Source organism: Toxorhynchites rutilus, chromosome 3 (genome assembly GCF_029784135.1).
Source record: "Toxorhynchites rutilus septentrionalis strain SRP chromosome 3, ASM2978413v1, whole genome shotgun sequence".
Lineage (NCBI taxonomy): Eukaryota > Metazoa > Arthropoda > Insecta > Diptera > Culicidae > Toxorhynchites > Toxorhynchites rutilus.
The window spans coordinates 136,924,890-136,946,599 of record NC_073746.1 but is presented as its reverse complement, the minus strand read 5'-3'; the positions used below and the strand labels follow the sequence as shown (position 1 = coordinate 136,946,599).

General features: G+C 38.6%; 1 protein-coding gene across 2 annotated transcripts in view; it reads right to left on the bottom strand.

Moving 5' to 3' along the window:
- Window positions 1–19,880, bottom strand: part of LOC129780282 (neural cell adhesion molecule 1-like) — an 876,690-nt gene extending 856,810 nt beyond the window's left edge. The window contains exon 1 of one of the 2 annotated variants that reach the window (XM_055788354.1): window positions 18,134–19,880. The gene's annotated coding sequence lies outside the window, so the exon portion shown is untranslated. The remainder of the gene's footprint in view (window positions 1–18,133) is intronic. The other variant, XM_055788355.1, reaches the window with a different exon arrangement.
- Window positions 19,881–21,710: the final 1,830 nt, after the last annotated feature.

Here is a 21,710-nt window from a genome sequence, read left to right as displayed (position 1 = left end):
CGCTCGAGAGCTCTCCTTCGGGGAGCGTCCTTCTCATCTAACGCGCTAGAGTGTCGCTCCACTCATAAAAAAAAACAGAAAAGAGGTAAAAAGGCTGATCGAAGTGAAACAAGTGGGAATAAATAAAATCGCCTAAAAACTTTATCGTTGCCATAAAACGTGTGACAAGGGTTTCCCACGTGCGTACGAGCGTCGAGGGGCTGCAACCATGTCCAGAGTTGAATGGGAAATTTACTGACGCGAGAAGTTTTTGAAAGGCATTCGGTTGGTTGTGATTTATTGGATCCTGCCGCAACTAGTTCATAATAACGCGGATGAACGAGTTTTGCATGAGTTGCAGGAACTCGGCGTGATTCGGGGGGATTAACTGAGCTGTCGGAACGTTTCAAGCACATGAAACATCCCGCGTGCCCATGTTCGTCACACGCACTGGTGGAGACGCAGTGTTGTATATTGAAAAACATAATTTTCTCTCCGGGTGATTATAAATGTCTCTACTCTGTCCCTACTCGGCTACGGAAGAGTTTCGTTAATGAATATTAGAAACGGCTCGTTATGTATCCTTCCGCGAAGGATTATCGGTCCTAATAAAGACAGCTGATGAAAGCTGAGCAACGCTTTGGACCCTGCGACTGCGACTGGCGACCTGTTCGCTAAAACACAAACATTGATGGAGCATTATACTAATTAAAAGGATCATCGCATCGCAAAGTTCCCGCAACTCTAACCTATGAGCAATTAATCTCTCCAAAAATGCCACTTCCAGCCCTCGAAATAACTGATTGAAAAGGGACTCCCGTCGATCCATCCGTGCTATTCGTGCCGAATCATAATCTCAATTTGTTATCTTTTCTGGAGTGGTTGTTTCATTTTCTCTCTAAAATTTTTTTCCAATTGATTAATAATTCTGCACCGCGTGATTCCCATAATCATAAAAGTGCGCCAGTAGGACTGTATGGTATATGATTCGTATGGCAGTGGTTTTGATAATGTGCTGTGATTGAGCGTCTATTTATTGCAATAAGGGAAAGTTAAATGCAGCAATGTAAATAGGACTAACGGTGAGGTAATTGCAATAAGTACCTCCCGATGGATACATAATTATGTTCCATTCAGTTTCAATTAGATTGAAATTATAGAAATAAATAATCCTGAACTCCAGCAGTAATTATATGATTCACATACATTAACCAAGGTTCCAATTGCCACTCATTCTCATTCATGTTGTGATGAAGGCAGAGGTGAATAATAATGCAGCCGTTTGAAAACAATTTCAACAAAATTTTTGAAGAGATTCTGGGTGAAAGCTAGTGTACACTAAACTAAGGGGACAGGGGTTTAGCCAAAAATGAGATGATTGTTTTTTTTTCGATTTTCTCTCTTTACATGTACATTACACGTTGAGCCCTGACCGAAACAAGGGACTTTCCATTTGACCCTTGTTGGTCCTTGGGAACCGATAGTGGGCTTGTCTAAAAATTAATTTTTAACTTGGTTACTGTCGTTCTCAGTGACGAATTTTATTTCATGAAATATTTACAATTGAATATTAAAGAGTAATTTTTCATTTTATCAATGGTATCTCTTCAAATGATAGTACATTAGTTTTGTTTTATTGGATTTGTCACTGACTTGGCCGATAATATATATTTAAGGAATATAATAACATTGAAAAGAAAGAAGAAAACCTTTGTTCATTCGCGATACTCGTGGCCGCAACGCAGATATAACGATCGACTGAAAAGTTTATAAGGTAACAAGTAAAACAATTTTTTTTTGCAAAATTCAATTTTATTATTCAACATAATTGCTTTCGAGGGCGATACAGCGATTATAGCGATCTTGCAACTTTTCGATACCAGTTTTATAGTACTCTTTCGGTTTTTCCTCTAAATAGGCCTCAGTTTCGGTAATCACTTCGTCATCGGTCTTAAATTTCTCGCCAGCGAGCATTCTCTTCAGGTCTGTGAACAGAAAATAGTCGCTGGGGGCCAGATCTGGAGAATACGGTGGATGCGGAAGCAAGTCGAAGCCCAATTCATGCAATTTTGCCATCAATACACGAAATTCGGATTTTTCCATTTTTTTTTTCACAATAACAAAAGTTGTTTCACTCTCAATGCTGTAACTCACGAACCAATCGACCGATTGCTGTCAAATGCCATCTAGACGTAAACCTTATGAACTTTTCAGCCGAACTGTTACATGAGGTCGATAGTATGTACGAAGAATTTGACTAGACAAGGAACATCTAGCTTCAAAATATGGTATATAACATCTTCTTGCGTTGATTTATCACAAATTCAAAAATCGCCTCAAAAAATGATCGCCTGGAAAATGATTTCCTACGTTCCAATGATTGTTTAAAAAGTTTCTATTATCATTTAATAAATAATATGGTTCCATGATAACACCTTGTTGGGCAGAACGAGTTAACTCGTAGTTTTATACTCTATTTATCGATGACACAATGTGCTTCTTGTTTAGTTATGTTTACTTTATAATTAACGAAAATATTTTTCTCAGTATTTGGATATTTAGTATTTAAGACATTTCCACCATGACGAAACGTAGCGCCATAATAAAGATGGGAACAAAAATTGTAAGGGGTTGTATCTAGAACACGACCGCATATTTTCGACGGAGAACTACGCAATTACACTATGCAATCCACTTGTTTACCACTTCGAATATTATTTTAGAATGCATCGAAATTTTTGTAATAGATTATATTCTTCGTTACAAATAAATTTGGTTAACGTCTTTTTACGTTAGATATGATGCCTCGGACTACCAAAATATGTGAACGGAAGAATTGTCAAACGAAATTTGTATTTTACTTTTCCCTCTGAAATTATTGCACATCTCATGTTTACGTAGTTCTCGAACAAGTTCATTCACCTCTAGTATCTGAAATAACGATTTTTCCAGGCTTCTCAGTTTAAAAAGTACGTTTTAGGTAAACATTCCGGTCTGCACAACGACAAACGAGTACAAAAGTACTCAACACCAAAAAATATCCTCGACTTGCATGATTCCCCCAGGCACATTAATTTTGAAGTCCGTGTTAGGGAAACATAGCTCAGTGGGAAAAAAATATCCCCGACTTGCATGTTATGACGAAGCAGGTTCCCCCAGCCACATTGATTTTGAAGTCCGTGTTAGGGAAACACAGCTCGGTGGGAACAAAAATACCCCCAACTTGCATGTATATTTGCAAAGCGCATTTTCACAGGTGCATCGATTTTGAAGTCTGTGTTGAGGAAACCGTAAATCGGACCAATCAAAACTTGACAGTTAGGGCGTTTAGATAACGCTTGACATTTTAAAGTTATTGAATTGTTCATCTCGCGCAGAAAAAATTTCCTATCAATTGATGCATACATGTTCGAGTTATAATCATTCGAAATACTGGGTTAGCACACAAATCGGCAGAACAAATGTATGGGAAAAAAAGAAGTTCTTCCAGTTTTCATGAATTTAAACCGTTTAGAGATTAGCGAATCGTAATGTATAGCATATCAAACAAATCTTAGAGAATACCAATTCGATTGGTATGCAAATCATGAGAATTCGTTCACAGTGAAAATAGTTATTAACGTTAACTTTATTTCATAAAAACGTGAGCTGTTTTCTGATTTGGCACCCTTCCTGAAAGACGTTCTAGTTCTATGTCAAAAAAGGTTTGTATGTATCCGAGCAGACATCTCTTTCTGTTTTCTTTTCTCATTTCATTTGTGCCAAAAAAAAATTCGTACGACCTCAATGGGGATCGAACCAAGGCCGGCTGAAATGCAAAGCTATTTCACACAACCACGCTATCCATATAGAAGCGTTATAATATTACACCTCGTCATAAAATGAAGTTGAAAAGTGTTTTCTAAGAGGATAAAGAAGAACTGGGCCGTGTATTAGGCAAACTATACGAAAAGCTTTCATATGCTTTCATTTAAATGGGTCAGCTGTTTCGCTCACTCATATTGGCTCTAGCATATATATTACACAAATGATATACATGTTTTGGGGAGTAGAATATTTTCTGTTATTTTTCAGCTCATTTAATGTAATAAATCGGGATGCCATAACATGTGCTAAAAATTAACTCTGGGTGTACTAACGAAGTTAATCTATACTGGAGACCTGGTCACTGCGGTAAAGAATATAACGAAAAAGCCGAACTCTTAACAAGATTTGGATCTTCAACTAAATTTGTCGGGCCTCGAGCCATTTTGTGGGTTATCTACATCATGCATGAAATCAGAGCTTAAAACCTGGGAAATATCGACGATTGAAGCCAACTGGAGGGCTCTATCAACACCAAAACAATCCAAATTATTCTTTACACCTTGTAGCATAATAACACGCAGGCTACTCAGCTTGAATAAGGCAGATTTGTGTACATTAACAGGTTTATTAACCGAACAATATCCGAGCAAGGGTCACCTTAAAAAATCGGAAAACTGACAGATGATAACTGTCGTTTCTGCAATTAAGGAGCTGAAACTTCGGAACATTTACTGTGTGAATGCAGTACACTATTTCAGCGAAAACTGCGGATTCTTGGAAAGGACATTCCTATGCCTAACGAGATTTGGCTATCACTTATTCCCTGAGTAATGGAACGAACTGACACTGCATACATAACAAACTGGAGTGCACTACAATAGATCAAACTAATGGTCGCAGTGGTACAATGCTCCTATGTCTGTCTGTCTTCTTATGGACTCGGAAACTACTGAATCGATCGACATGAAAATTGGTATGTAGGAGTTTTTGGGGCCGGGGAAGGTTTTCGTGACAGTTTCAGACCCCTCCCCCCTCTCTAAGAGGGGGCTGCCATACAAATGAAACAAAAATTTCTAAATTTCTCGAGATTAATCAAGCAAATGAAACAAAATTTACTGTGTGAAGGTTTTAGGGTGCAATAAATAAATCTATGGTGGTTGGATACCCCTCCCCCTCTCTTAGGGGGGGGGCTGCCATACAAATGAAACATAAATTTTTGCATTACTCGAGAATTAATCAAACAAATTAAACCAAACTAGGCATATGAAAACTTTAGGGTGCAATAAATGTTTCTATGGTGATTTTATACACCTCATCCCCCCCCCTCTTAGGGGGGGCTGCCATACAAATGAAACACAAATTTCTACATTACTCGAGAATTAATCAAGCAAATGAAATAAATTAGGCATATGGAGGTTTAAGGGTGCAATAAATAATTCTATGGTGGTTAGACACTCCACCCCCCTCTTTAAGGAGGGGCTGCCATACAAATGAAACACAAATTTCTACATTAGTCGAGAATTAATCAAGCAAATTGAACCAAATTTGGCATGTAACGTAACGGAGAAACATGTTATTTTATAGTAAAAGGTAATTTTAAAGGGTAGATTAGAAGATCAATCAACGAATAATTCTGCGATTGGACCCATGAACAGCGCTTGGGCGGGACGAAGTTTGCCGGGTCAGCTAGTACAGCTATAAAAAGTTTTTCTTTGACTGGATTGTGTATGGAAAAAGTGTTTTGCTTCAGAAGAAGCATATTTTGAAGGCGATAATATAAATTTAGATGATTAATGAAGCATTTTCTTTAAAAACACAAATTCCCGGTGTATATTTGACAGAATGATTTATTAACTCTTGCGGTAGGAATTATTTCACTTGAAAGAAACCCTGTTATCTTTCCATTCTAATAATCTTTTGTTTACACCGAGTACCATTATCGATTATCCATAGAAACTGCTTATCAATTCGTGAACAAGATCACTGCACATTCAAGTTCGTATAGAAAACAAATAAACTATCAAATATGGTTGGATGAAGTATTTAGTATGGTTCCTTGGTGTGGTGGCTGAGAGCAGACATACGACCGCAAAGGGTTAATATCGTTAATTCCGTGGTTCCGGCAATACTTTATGTGCATTCGTGAACCCGCCGACTGCCGTCAGTCGATACTCAAACTTTTTTTCATAGAGCTCAATTACGTTTTCTTTACGAAGCCAATAACCATTTTATGTAGTTCACTAGTAATAACTTAATAAAACGTCCAATGGGGCTGAACCGATTACTAGCGGTTTACTCGAGAATAGAAGAGGTGAAGTAACCTAATTGTTTGACACTTTTAGTAGCGCATTCTATGTATGCCTTGGTATCATGCGAGCTAATGTCTCTACAGATACCCTATTATTGACACGCTCTCAACATCTGACATGGTGTAATTCCTCCTATTATCCGAATGTAACCGCATTAACAAACCCCCAACCGCCATCCTTTCCCTCCCATCCTTCGCTACACATATGCCTTCGCCGACTTCAATAATGATAACAGCCCCACCCTGATCGACCGATTATCACCGGAAACGTCGGGAGGGGCGTGAGAGAGTGCCAGTTAAACAGAGGGAAACAACAACCGCCGCCGCCGAGGAACATCATAGCGGATCATAGCGCAAAGGAAGAGGCAAATATCTGGCCACACCCCGCAATTACCCTTTATAAGCGGCTGGTTTCTATTTTTATATGAGAGAAAAATAAAGAAAATATTCTACGCAGGAAGAAAGAAAACGGAATCGCACCAAGGGGAAATATTCAATCGTGCGTAATATAGCACTTTGATGCCCCTGCCAAAGATCAACGTGATAAAGGGAATCTCTTACTCACCACCCCTCCCCTCCCAATAAAACGATTCTAGCTGCCGGATGGAGGCGGAAAAACGAAGAGCATGGGAAAACGCGCGTTTGCATAACCAAACACATATAAGTGGAATGTGGAGCGCACGAGACTCCATCAGCGCGCCCGAAGAGGGCGCACAGGTGAAACATTACATTAAGCCGGGTAAAATTACGGGTAATTTGAATAATATTAGCGCGATCCGGAGTCTTTCAATCCGCTCATTCACATGCGGTGCTGCAGCATAGGAAACATCCGGCGATCCAAACAGGAGCTCGCTAGCTCCTGCTTGCAATAGATTTTATTCATGAAAAAAAGATTCCCGGACTGATAAAGTTCCGGGGGAAAGTGAAAAACGATTTTAGATTCAATAGCGTACAATATTTTGTCTGTACGTGAGACGGATGCTGGCAAGCGAACAACGGTGAGAACCGAAGCTTATATAGATTCCGATGTCACAACCGTCGGTTGATGAGAAAGTTTCTGTTTCTAGGTTGCTGGAAGAAAAGGTAACTACATGGGGATGGGTATGTTTATCCACCTCCAAACTAAGTTCAGTTTACTGAGAGTAAACATGTGGAGACCTAAGTGCATTGCGGAGGAGTAAAGTTATAATACGCCAAGTGTCTCTCTTCCCATGAGTGTAATTATATTTGTCAAATACTGTATCGATTTCGACCGGAAGTATGCTGCAAATACCAAGATTTATTGAAATATGTGATGTGTAATCCATTCGGTCGTTTTTATTTTCCACAATGAATTAACATCGCTCCACAAGCTATGATATTGATAAGTTAACACATTAAGAACCGCACATTTTGGGACAAACTTTAACGCTCCATTTGTTGGGATTCCACGAATGTGATCGTTTCCTTCGGTGTGGATGAGACGAAGGCGAGCCATCGGTAGGTTTTGTTAGATTCTTGGCAAATCAAGAATTTAACGATCAAGTGTAGAAAACACGGGTTATTTCGTGATCCATTAGTAACAGACGGAACGCGAAACACGAGAAAACTCGTGAGCGGTTCGCAATGCGTTAAGATCCCTACATACAGAGATAAAGGATTAGCAGCTAACTAAAGCCTGTTTCAATTATAATTTGATCGTACGAAGCAGGACATTTCTCAGCATAGAAATAATGTACAAAAAGGTAAGGATGGCACTTTGATAGATTTTCCAATATTTAAAATCGATGTTGTTCTTTTTATACCACTTTACGATCTCTCGGTGGTTAGCGTCCCACACTATCATGCCGGGTGTTCGGGTTCGATTCCCGGTTGGGGGATTTTTCGTCAAAAAAAATTCTTCCGGCTTGCACTGTGGTCACGCGTATTCTAGAGCTTGCCACTCTAGAGTACATTCAAGGCGTGTTATTCGGCATAGAAATCTCAACCAAGTATTAATGAACGACGCTAGTTGATGAATACGTTGAGACGGCAAAAGTTCCACAGGGAACGTTAACGCCATTCAAGAAGAAGACGATCTCTCGGCTGTAATATCAGCTTGCCAAGTCAGGTCAGAACTTCACCGGGCCTTTGTGTAATCGAATGAATGGCATAATCCTGTTCTGAAGACACTCCTCTTGTAAACTTTTCCATACATTATTGCCCCAGCGATAAAAACCTTTGTCTACAGATCGCTAGCTAAATCATCAACTAACGGGCAAAGGGTCTGGCAGGGTAAGGGAGTAAAAAATGTCCCCAAAACAAATCACTAGCTGTATGGCAGTAATTAGATAGGATATTGAATAAGAAATTTTGGCTGTTTTTTTGAACCCCTATGTGGTTTAACATAGGATCTACAGGTAAACTTCGATATAACGTACCCTCGTTATAACGTATCCTCGATATAACGTCACTCGATATAACCTCGATATTTTACCTCGATATAACGTACACATGATGAAAGTCTAAAAAAAAAATTTTTTTTCAATATTTTTTTTCTGAAAGAACAATAGAATATCTGTATTTTGATACTAAAGCTTGTATTGTAACTTTAACCAATCCCGAAATACTACTGTTTTGTGATTCCGGATTCTAAATGAATCAAACTTCAATCAACAGAACGAAGGGAAACATCATGAGAAAAGTTGGCTTCGTCTTCCTATTGATTTTATTCATCAACCTTACTCAAACAGCAACACAATAAAGTAAAATAAGCTACGTTTCAGAGTTCTTTATTATGCTTCGATATAACGTACATTTCGATACAACGTACAATTTTGAAAGTAAAATGTACGTTATATCGAAGTTACCCTGTATAGTGAAAAACGTACTTTTTCGTTTATTTCACGCCATCCTCATAAGCTTTGAGATAAAAATTTTAAAAAAAAATACTGAATGTGCATCTCACTACGGTATATCAAGCAAAATTATCAAAAAAAATTTCATCAAAAGTTAAAGTACTAAAAAGTATTGAAATTTTGAAAAAAAAATTTGTTGGGATTTTGAGATTCAGTACTACTCTAATTCATATTTGAATGTGTTCCTACGGCGTTTCGCGTATTAATTTTTTTTTTTTCATTATTAGATTTTTTGATGAAAAAAATGTTTGAAGATATTTATCGATACACCTTAGTAAGATGTATTTTCAATATTTTTTCTTATATTTGTCTCAAAGCTATTGAGAATGGCGTGAAAAAACGAAAAGTTGCATTTTTCACCATTGATCCTATGGTGTACCATTTAAAGACTCATATATGGTACTATTATATGGTACTATTGTCAAAATGTTTGATTTAGTACCCTATACAATATTGTTCATACAGCTGGTGATTTGTTTTGGGGGCGCTTTTTACTCCCGTACTCAGCCAGGCCCTTTGGAAATATAAAAAAAACATATTTTTATACCCCGCAACACTGGAAAAAAATCTGAAAAAAATCACACATATCTGGAAAAGCCGTAGGAACTGATGATGAGCCGTAGGAATTGATGACTTTTTTTTTTTGATAATTTTTCTTGATACACCATAGTGAGATGCACATTCAGTATTTTTTTTCAATTTTTTATCTCGAAGCTTTTGAGGATGGCGTGAAATAAACGAAAAAGTACGTTTTTCACTATAGATCCTATGTTAAACCACATAGCCAAAATGTCTTATTTATTATCCTATACAATATTTGCCATACAGCTAGTGATTTGGTTTGGGGGCACTTTTTACTCCCTTACCCGGCCAGGCCCTTTATTTGCGTAAACAAATTTGAACCTACCCGCAAATTTGAAGAAAAAATACAAACTATGATTTTAAGGTCTGCAACACTAATAAATGAAGTTCGAATAAGCTAATATGTTGCATAGGGTATATTATCGTGCAAATCAACATTCCGCAACAAATACCGAATGAAAAATCGAGATAAATATTTTTATTGGCAATTGAAACCATACGTTTCGTCTCGTATTCCGAAAAAGTCCCAGAGTGTCGTTTTTTCCACAAAAAAAATTCGAGATGACACTAGATCTTGACGTTTCATGCAATTTTAAAACATTCGGCATCAACAAAAAAAATTCGGAAACCCCGATTTCCTTTACTCCTCACTTGGGTGATTTTTCGATTTCCAAAAAACTCAAACTTTGACCGCTTTGCGCCACTCTCTCTTAAGTCCGATTGATATGATATTCGGCATAGGGTGTTTTTTTCTCGAGGTGGTGAACATTTTTTATGTTACCTCATAAAAATATCTCTTTTTGAAATTTTGGGGTCGATTTTTTCCCATACATTCATTGTCACCCTAGTGTAGATGTAAATGGCAAAAATATCGGGAAGAATTAAAAATCGATCTTTCTGTTATTCCAAAAAGTTTGTGGACTAACATAATTTCAATATCATAATTTTTAAATCAATAGAAGATCTATTCAACCTTATCAACCTGCTTACGATATTTCAACACAGAGATATTTTTATGTGAATGAAAAATTTCCCCTTCGTGTTTGATGAGGTTTGTGGGTGAGAAGTACACTCATATGTGGGAATGCGGATGTATACGTGACAATATAATCACTCCTTGCAAATCTCGTACCTACAAACACATGGAAACGAAAGTTACGAATCGTTCATTTTGAGAGTACGCTCAGCATTTTGAGCTTCTGGTACAATGTGCGTTGAAGTGCTACTTCAATTTACTCATAACTTTGATCGATCGGCTAAAAACAGCTGACCGTATCAATATGAAACGTTCACAGGTGTTTTGAGAATACACTAGGCTAACAATTTTCCAGCTAACATTAGAAATTGCTGCAATATCTGCAAAAATATAGATGACTTGCTGACCCGGCAAGCTTCCCGCTCTAAATTTATTTTTCGTTATCACACCCACGCTTTCTTACTAAGCGCACGTTCATGGGTCCAATCGCAGAACTGTTCATTAATTGATCTCCTAATCTACCCTTTAAAATTATTTTGACGTAGGACTACGTCTAACCGGAAGATATAGGGGGTGAAATGGAAATCTAGGCACTGAACAAGTAGGAAAAAATGCAAGATTTGGAACGCTTATAACTCGAGCATTTCTCAATAGCTCGCAAAGGTTTTTGCATCAATTGATAGGAAATATATCTACGCATCTATCATAATGAATAACATTTTATTTTTCTTGAGATAAATAATTGAATAATTGTGAAATATCAAGCATTGTCAAAATGCACTATGTGCCCATTTTTGATTGGTCCATTTTGTGCTCCTCAAATCGTACCGACCAAAACGGGCAACCAAAGCAGCAGCGAAATAGAATGAAGCACGATTGGAAAGGAAAAAGAAAAAAATGAACGAAACATTGGTCGCAGTCTCACACATGCGTAATTCTCGAGCCAGCCAGTCAGCTTAAAAATCCCCGATCCGCTGCCATAACGATCATTCTCATTCAAACCGTACACCACATCGGTTCGCATCACAACACATCAACAAACCAACCCAAGCAGCCATGTCTGGACATGATAAAGGAGGAAAAGTGAAGGGAAAGGCAAAATCCCGCTCGAACCGTGTTGATCTGGAGTTCCCTGCAAGGGTAGCTAGGCCGAGCGTGTTAGTACCACTGCACCATTCCACCTAGCCGGCGTTATATAGTTTCGGCCGCCGAAGTGATCGAGTTAGCTGGCAAAGCTGCTCGCGACGATAAGAAAACCCGCATCCGGAACAGAACACATTCGGTTCGGTGGACATCAAGACAACAGGCAGTTGCAGCGAGTGGCGAGTGGCAAACGCAATCGCAAAACGGCATCAGGTAGCAGAAGAAAAAAGTTTGTTCTTTATACAAAGTGCTTTGATGGCAAATCCAGAACAAGGCGGCATCGAGGGCGTTCGAAATGGTTTTTTTTCAAAACCACGAGTACTAAGTTTTCTAAATTGGAACCATTCCATAAAACAAGGCGCTTTTCAGGGCCATTAAACCTTCCATAAAAGAGTTTAGGAAATACAGTTCAATGCTTTCTAAAACATTATCCCAAATAATAATAAAACACAAATTGATATTTTCATAATTTGTTTGTCAGGATATGATGAGTATGTGAATTTGGCAGTTGTTCTGAGCTTATTGATTTTCATCAATTCTTAAATTGCTTCTAGATTGAAAGTACAGTAATTTACACTTATCTCGACATTTAGCTAATTGGACGGACCTGTAATGTGACATATTTAGTTGGACATTTTTGTAAACATAGAGTTCGGGGTCCAAATTATGACCCCACATTGAAAGTCGACACTGTACCACTGTCATCGCAAATGTTCAATTACAGGTTAAAATTACCTCCAATCCGATACTGAGTGGTGGTAATGCGACGTGCCATTGAATGTAATTTACTGTAAAATATGTCACAAGCTGGATGGGAAGAAATTTTCCAACTGTGAAAGCTGTGGCGAGTGGCAAATGCAATCGCTAAACAGAAAGGTTTAGCCGAACAAGATGGGGATATCGAGTGATAACAAAACAATAAACTCTTTAGATTGAAGATAATTTTGTGATACTGAAAAGGACCCTTTTTAGCCTGCATGTGAATCCAACGAGCGAACAAATCGTAATGAATGTATTTTTTCGCCATCGCTCCCTTTTAACGCTGATTCGTTCGTCTCGTTGGACTCGCCCCTCTGGCTGAGTCTGCCGATTTGTCTCTATCCTGTGAGTGTGTACCGCTGGAGTATAAAACACGCGGACCCCAAAAAAATATCTTATTTTTTTTCAAACCGTAAACCCGTGTGGTTGTACGGCATCGGCATCGTAGACGTAACAAAGGAGGACAAGTTAAGGGAAAGGCAAAGTCTCACTCGAACCGTGCAGGTCTCCAGTTCCCTGTTGGTCGCATTCACTGATTGCTCCGCAAGGGTAACTAAGCCGAACGGATTGGTGCCGGAGCACCAGTATACCTAACAGCGATTATAGAGTTTCGGCCGTCGGAGTGCTCGAGTTGGCTTGCAAAGCTGCTCACGACAATCAGAAAACCCGCATCAAGAACAGAGAGGTTCGGTTCGGCGCTCATCAAGGCAACAATTAGTTTCAGTGAGTGGCAAAGTGTTTCTCCGGCACGTCGCATTAAATGTAATTTACTGAACAACATGTCACAAGCTGGATGGGGAGAAATTTTCCAACTGTGAAAGCTGTGGCGAGTGGCAAACGCAATAGCTAAACAGGAAGGTTTAACCGAACAAGATGGGAATATCGAGTTATAACAAAAACACAACACCAAAGGTTCTTTTCAGAACCATCAACATATTCATAAAGAGTAAACAGTAAACTAATCCATTTTTCACGTAGGAGAAGAAAATAAAACAATATATTTAAAATATATATTTAACAAAAGCTGTCCCCTTTGTATAGTCCTACGTCACTCCGGTTATGTCCCCGACATTACCCACCCGTCTTTTTTACTTTAAAATTTCAGTACTTCTACCAAAACTCGACATTATAAAATCAGATTATTTACAGACACAATTCTCGTGCAAGATTTTTCATCCACTTTCAAATAACATATTTCTCCGTTACATGGAATAAATGTTTGATACAAAAAATATAATAGAATGAAGGCAGTCCTAAATCGGACAATTTCTTTCTCGAGTTTTGCTCTTATCAATACATTGGGCGATCCATTTTTATTCATGTAGATAGAAGACGATATAGGAGTGCGTTTTATCGCATTAAAATTCATTTGCAGTTTCGAACGAAGATCAAATTCGTTACCGCAAACATCAAATGGACTAACAGCGCTTGTCAATATGTAATTGTAGAACACATGCGAATTGAATTTTTCGAATTTTCCCATTTTTCTTGAGAGTTTTCCGACAATTTTCAATTGTCATGTTTGGTTGGAATAGAGAGGGGAAGGAGTGTCAAACCACTTAAGAAACGTTTCATGTCTCCTAGAACCTTCACATGCCAAATATGGTTCTGTTTGCTTGATAAGTTCTTGAGTAATGCAGAAATTGCTTCATTTGTATGGTAGCCTCCCATAGAAAGGGGAGTGGAGTGTTTAACCACAGTAAAACATTATTGCACCCTAAAACCTCCACATGCCAAATTTGGTTCCATTTGCTTGATTAATTCTCGAGTAATACAGAAATGTGTGATTCATTTATATGGCATTTATATGACCCCCCACCCTATTTTTTTCGAAAACCCCGATTTTTCGGTTTTCAAAAACTCAAACTTTGACGACTCTGCGACACTAGTAAATGAAGTCCAATTAAGCTTATATTTTGAATAGAGTAGTTATTCGTGGGAATCAACATTTTTAATCAAGTTCACTTTGAAAATTCGAAGGTCAATTTTTTCCCATTTCTTCAGCTCACTCTTCAACGCACAATCAGAAATTTCACAGAATGGTTCTAAACCAGTGAAGGGTGAGCTTGATTCACATCTTGCAAGTTCATCTGCTTGTTCATTTCCCTCTGTACATCAATGGCCAGGAATCCATTACAGTTGCAACGACACTTATCTGACTTAGTTGTCGCAAATGCATTCCCAGAAATTTTTTGAAGAGCACGTGAAAGCATTAAGGGCTTTAAATGCCGCTTAGACAGTTTAGGTGAAGGTGGGAGCTAGCCATTGTAATAGTATAGGTAAAACACGTGTAAAAATGGGGTAATAGTGTTTGTGAGAGAAGAGCAAAGCACACGTAAATAGATCAATTTACTTATCAGTCTGTGTAGGGCTTCATTGACACGAGTCTTTGAATACATTTGAAAAAAATAACAATTCAATACTCAAATAAAATGTATGAACGATATGTTCCGATGAACAATTGCAAATTCATATATATAAAAATGGATTTCTGTATGTCTGTCTGTCTGTCTGATTCTTAAGGACTCGGAAACTATTGAACATGAAAATTGGTATGTAGAGGCTTTTGAGACCGGGAAAAGTTTTCATGATAGTTTGAGACCCCCTAAGGGGGGGAAGGGCTGCCATACAAATGAAACACAAATTTCTGCATTACTCGAGAACTAATCAAGTAAATGAAACGAAATTTGGCATGAGGAAGTTTTAGGATGCAATAAATGTTTCTATGGTGGTTAGATACTCCCCCCCCCCTCTCTAAGGGGTTCCTGCCATACAAAAGAAACACCAATTTCTACATTACTCAAGAATTAATCAAGCAAATGCAACCAAATTAGGCATCTGGAGGTTTTAGGATGCAATAAATGTTGCTATGGTGGTTAGGCACTCCCCCTCCTCTCTAAGGGCGGGCTGAAATACAAATGAAACACAAATTTCTGCATTACTCGAGAATTAATCAATCCTCTCCCCCCCCCCTCCCCCTCTTAGGGTGGGCTGTCATAAAAATGAATTTCTGCATAACTCGAAAACTAATCTAGCAATTGGAGCCAAATTTGGCATGTGAAGATTTAAGAGGACACGAAACGTTTCTATGGTGAATAAACACTCCTCTCCTCTCTCTAAGGGGGAAGACGGGAGGGGACTGTCTTCATTCTATCATATTTTCTGTATCAAGCATTTATTCCATGTAACGGAGAAATATGTTATTTGCAAGTGGTTGAAAAATCTTGAACGAGAATTGTGTCTGAAAATAATCTGATATTATAATGATGAGTTTTGGTACGAGTACTAGGAATTTTTTAGTAAAAGGCAAATTCAACGGGGTCGATTAGAAGATCAATCAATGAACAGTTCTGCGATTAGACTCAGGAACTTGCGCTTAGTAAGAAAACGTGAATGTTTGAAGGTATTGATAACAAAAATTAAATTTTGGGCGGTACGAAGTTAACCGGGTCAGCTAGTATAAATATATAAAGAGGGTGCATTTGCATATGAAGTAAAATTCTGATTATACGCGAGCGTAATATGAGCAAATTTATAACACATGCGAATTGGAGTATTAACAAGTTCTTCCGCACAGTAACTCGATGTTGATAGGTCCTTAATATTTTCCTTCGTTGATCTTATTGTTTTTACATATACACGTTGGAGAGCCTTAACTCTTCTCTTCGTTGGCCGGGGCATTTTGATTGAATATAATACTTTTACGTTTGCTGTTTTTGAAAGCATTGGCAGTCGTGGCAATGTTCCGAACTCTGCAGTACAATTTGCTTAACCTATGTTAAAGTTGCTAAAACTTACATTATAGACCCATTAAACGTAAAAATATTAATTGTATTGATATCAACACAATTTTATTCTTTTGATTTTCATGACATGAAATGCTATGACTCAGGAATAACATTTTATTGAGTGGTTTTTATAGCTGTTTCGAAGATGTTGTCTGGCATCAGTGTCGAAAAAACAACGATGCTTTCACCATTGCCGAAAATTGAAAAATGAAAATTTAACTTTCTGAACACTAGCTCGGGTTTTCCGACGTTTTTCATTATACAGTGCGACAGCAGATGAAAATTCAATATCTTGTGAGTAATCGATTAGAGTTTGGTTGATATTACTTGATGGGAAGCGTGCGAACACGATAATTCTCTTCACACTGTTTCGCAAAATTACTGATTTTCGAGCGAGGGGTGAGGGAGGGAGATGGAAGAAATGAGCGCCATTGTGGCAGCCATTTGTGGCTAGCTTCCACCTTCACCTTAAGAAGATGCAGACACGTGTCTATGATTTCTTTTGAGGCAGTCATTTATGCATTCTATTATTGCAACTAAGTGCACCCGTGGCCGAATGGTTAGCGTCTCACATTATCATGCCGGGTGTTCGGGTTCGATTCCCGTTCTGGCCGGGGGATTTTTCGTAAGAGAAATTTCCTTCGACTTGCACTGTGGTCACGCGTATTCTAGAGCTTGCCCCTCGGAATACATTCAAGGTGTGTTATTTGGCTTAAGGAATCTCAACCAAGTATTAATAAATGACGCCAGTTAATGCATACGCTGAGACGGCAAAAGTTCTACAGGGAACGTTAACGCCATTCAAGAAGAAGATTATTGCAACTGTTGTTGCCTGAAAACTGTTCGCCAGTTCCGAATAGCTACAGATTTTTTCATTCTAGGACCATACACTCCAGCATGTGTTCTGATATCAATTTTCGACCCGTCATTATAGAACATGATTGAACCATTACGAACACTGGGACCACCCCATCCTAGACGAGAAGATTTTATATTTTATATCAGGAGTAATATTTGATTATATTTTCTTCTCTGAAGATGGATAACCTAATCGTGCTTTGCTTATGATATATGTGATATGGTGGAATGTTGATTACAGCCATTGCTTAAGCTATGTTAAACAACTTGATGTTATGTGCTCTCGAATGTTCTTTTTGCCATCTTTCTTGGGATGTTCATAATGCGATTGGAGCCGATGGTATCTCCGATGGTAAATTACTGATTGATGAAGCAGTGTTTAGCCTAATTTGGAATATCGCATATTAGGAAAAGGTTTACAGCACCCAGGATCAAATAAGTATTAAAAACAGACGAAGATAAACTGGTAAGATCTAAAGTTCGAGCCCGTTTGGAACACGAAAATCACAGATGCATTTTCTACAAATAAACAATCTACTGTTTGCAATAAGTTCCCAGTAAGGAAATACTTTTCTGAACAAATCGGTACAACAATCACATCCCACATCCGATAGATTATTATTCCGAATGGCAATAACAGAGCAGCTGATTATCATTTTTGTCACATTCTACGAAATCTAATCTAAAAGGATAAATCGACGCACCGATGAACGGTAGTGGATTCCAATGAAGGTAAGCTGTTGAAACGAATGCAATAAAGCAAATGGAAGTATTGATACATCGAAACTACTGTATTGAGATCACGTCCTGCGGTAATACCACCCAAAAGTCCCCTTCCCACCGAAAAGAAATCAGTTCTCCACCAAATCCTCGGATCCTACTCAACTAGGGTTAAGCAAACAATTACTAATGGATGGCAAGAAACGAGTTTTCTTTCGCCTCATTACCCAGGCAGTAAAAGTTGCAAACTCAATCACTCTGCATTACAACGGACCACTCGAACGCTCATCAAATATGCATTAGTCGTTAATGAATTATGTAAATAAAATTTATTAACCTTGCTTTTTTGCTTCCTCGCTCTCTGTCTCTCGCGATCGTTGCCCGTCTGGAAATCAGCTCGACCTTCCGACCGTCCGTTGGATACTTTTCTGCTGAATGCAAAATACGCACAAACACACCCACCAAAAAAAAACCATCCACCCACTGAATAACACTTTAATTTAATTTTCCACTAAATCACACTTCTCACTTACAGACGGATTTTCCGGTTAATTTTTTTTCTTCTCGCAACGATTTTTTTTCCTCACCATGCAAAACCACGTCGCACCAGCTGCTGAGAAGTTGGTTGGGTGAGGGTAACCGGCGTGTAGCAATATTTTTTCACACTGGTTTTTGCCTGGAAAATGTTGCCTCTTCTCCGGCGCCGTTTCCAACACTGGCTCGTTTCACTTAAATTTCATTTCCGGCCACTTCTTCACGGGACGGACGACCCCCGAGAGCTTCTTCGTCTTCTTCTCGGTCGCCTCCGTCGTAGTCGGAAGACAATTTATTCACACGACGAGCATCATAATTTTCGCTTCTTTTTCCCACCGAGAATGAAGACTGCAAACCGGACAAACCGAGGGTATTGCGGGGTAGAGACCGCGGTTCAATGGTTGTTCAAATTCTCGAGAGACCGTTTTGGGGGGAGGTTGCGAAATTGGGGTGTAAAATAACTTCCTTTAGTCTCCGCGTTACGCGTTTACCTCTTTCACTTCGATCAATGTAATATTCGATACGATTTCGTGTGACAGAGAATAAAGTTTTTCGCGGCCAAGGGTATCCCACCTGCTAAATTAACAGGACGGTTTAACTAAAACAATCCCCCTAATAATGAGCGTATTAATTTAATTATATTTCACTTCGTTCACAAACTGAGACTTTAGACATTTCCAAAGGAGCCAACTTTCGCAGACTGCAAAATCGATGACGCGAAGAGCGACGCAGATTAATTCAGCTGAACAAAATTTAATTAATCCTTTGTGTTTCAAACTAAAAAGACACTTTATTTCGAGTTCGCTCTACTAATTATGCTGGTTTGGCATTCTTTTCACAACTGCGAGACAAATCACCCACTCCAGGCGAGCTGCACTCTTGTTTTGCTTTCGATTCAAACTGCAAGAGATTTCACCATTCCCGATCCCCGGTGTGGGTGGTGGGGAAGCATGCAACGAACGGCAGCATAATGTTTCTCTTCAATTAATCAGATTTAATTTGATAGGATTACTCGACTATCTTTTTCTATGGATTCTCTCTCGTGAATCTGCTCTTTCACAGTCAAGCTGATTTCAAGTCCCGCTTATCCTCGAATGAGTTTACAAGTATATACTTTATTGTTGCCTACTTTTCAACTGTCTGTCCGAGCAGCACTGCCCCGCCTGTAAATCTAGAACACCGTGGACAATGAGAAGCAGATCCTACTCAAGTGCTAAGCCGGTAAGCGGTTTGATATTTGACAGCCACTTCGCAAAGTCAGAATAATTCGCTGAAGGCCTATACCCACGACTGACGACCATCCCGCATTTCGTTTTCGTTCGGTTCCGAGAAAAATATACACAAACAATCTCCTTTGAGAAATAAAGCTTCCCCCGAAATATGCATACACCTTGGACCGTGGGCAAGGGCGAGATAGACAAGGAGCTCAGGGAGGCCTCGGAAGCCGCGGTTCTGCCAAAAGCCCAAAAATTCACGCCGCAACCGTATTCTGTTCTTCCGTCGGAACTTGAACGCACCGTCGTCGCCGTCGTCACGTTGTGTATTTTACCGACCAGTGACAAATTGAAACTGAATCCCCGAACGGGCTCTCCGCGTGACGTTCGGAGGATCGGGTTTTCCGTGCCGGAGCAAACGTGTCCTGGCCGAATCTGGCGGGCGAGAAAATCTCTGCTCCGCATTGGTGAGATGGGAGCTGGGAGCGAGAATTTTCTTTCTCTGGCAGAGAACGCAAACAAGCGTAAACATGAGCCGGAGGAGAGTCGAATGGGAGAGTGCACTGTAAAACAGTTTGCCCAGAAACTCGAAGGAAAAAGCTATGTTCGGTTATCGTTCATTTTGCACTGCCAAATATTCCTGGTCAATATCATATCCCTTCCACTTTTGTGAGAGAAAAAGGAGGGAGAGCGCAACATACAGATATACGCGGATGTGATGCTTGCAACTCCACCGTATTTGAGCGGAAGATGCATTGTTCAATAAAAGGCAATATTAGGCCATATGAAAAAAAAACAACATTCAGCTTTACTTTACTTCAATCGAGCAGTCGAGCAGTGAGATTGAGCATACTTTGGATCTGAAAACACTTTCATTCGTTTTAATGTCATATCCTATTTATGTTTAATGCTGCTATCATGCGCTTGAAGTTAAACAAGTTAAGTCCGCATTGATGGCATTGAGCTTCGTTTACTAGTTTAGGGGGGCGTCAAAGAATTGATTGATTTTCAGCTGGAATGAACACGTTTTTAAAATTTAAATTATGGATGAAAATTAAGCTTTCCGTACCAAATTAGCATTCTGTTTAAATGAAAAACACTTCTTTTGCAGGTGGTGAAAAAATCTTGTACGAAAATAGTTTTTGAAGACAATTTCATATTATAATGAAAAGTTTCAGTAACAATGTTGGAAATGTATAGACAAAGGGTTAAATGAAAGTCGGAAATAAATGTTTTATGTAATTAAATAACATGATGTAAACATTTTCATCCAAATTTTAACATTTGAAAACTGGCTTCGTGTCTTCTAATCTGATAGGTATTACACTAACGAGATTAGGACCCAAACTATGGTCCCTAATTGGAAGTCACCACGAGACGTCGACACTATTCCTTTATCATCGCGAATACACGCTTTGTCAAAAAAAAACGTTTTGAAACCAAATCTAAACAATCAGTTGACAGATGTTTGACAAAGTAATAACTCTGTTCGAACATGCATTAAAATGAAATTAGTAAAGTAAACTTTTATTCATGCGAATACAAGTAAATACTAGCAAAGTTTACTTGGAAATGGACAGAATAAGTAAATACTTTTTTTTATTCATATGACCTATTGTACCATATACGCGCTCAATAGAAATATCCATTATTTACGTTCATTAACTAACATAATATGAATTTAAATATGTTTGTTATTATTACATGAATACAGTGACGTTTCTAGAACAGAAAAACCATACCATTCACATGGTCGCCTGACAATCATGATATGTGTGTTTTTGTGAATACCTGTCGTGCTTGAGTTCATTCGAAATTTAATCAGAACTGAACGCCAAAAATAAATCCATGAACAAAAAGTGATGAACACACTGAACAAACAACAGATTCGTGAATGCATCAGAAAACCAGCATACAGCAGATATCGAATCAATTGGTAATCTTAGTCCTTCAATTAAATTTCAATTCGCTTTTCAATGTTTTGGTAAAAAATGTTAATTATATTTTGAAATATGAATGTTTGACAAGTGAAAGATCCATCAAGTGCAACCGCGGGGATGCTAAGGGGCTGTCCAAGTGGACAGTAATTCTCGTTCATGATTGTTCAACCACTTGCAAATAATATGTTTCCCCGTTACATGGAATAAAAGTTTGATACAGAAAATA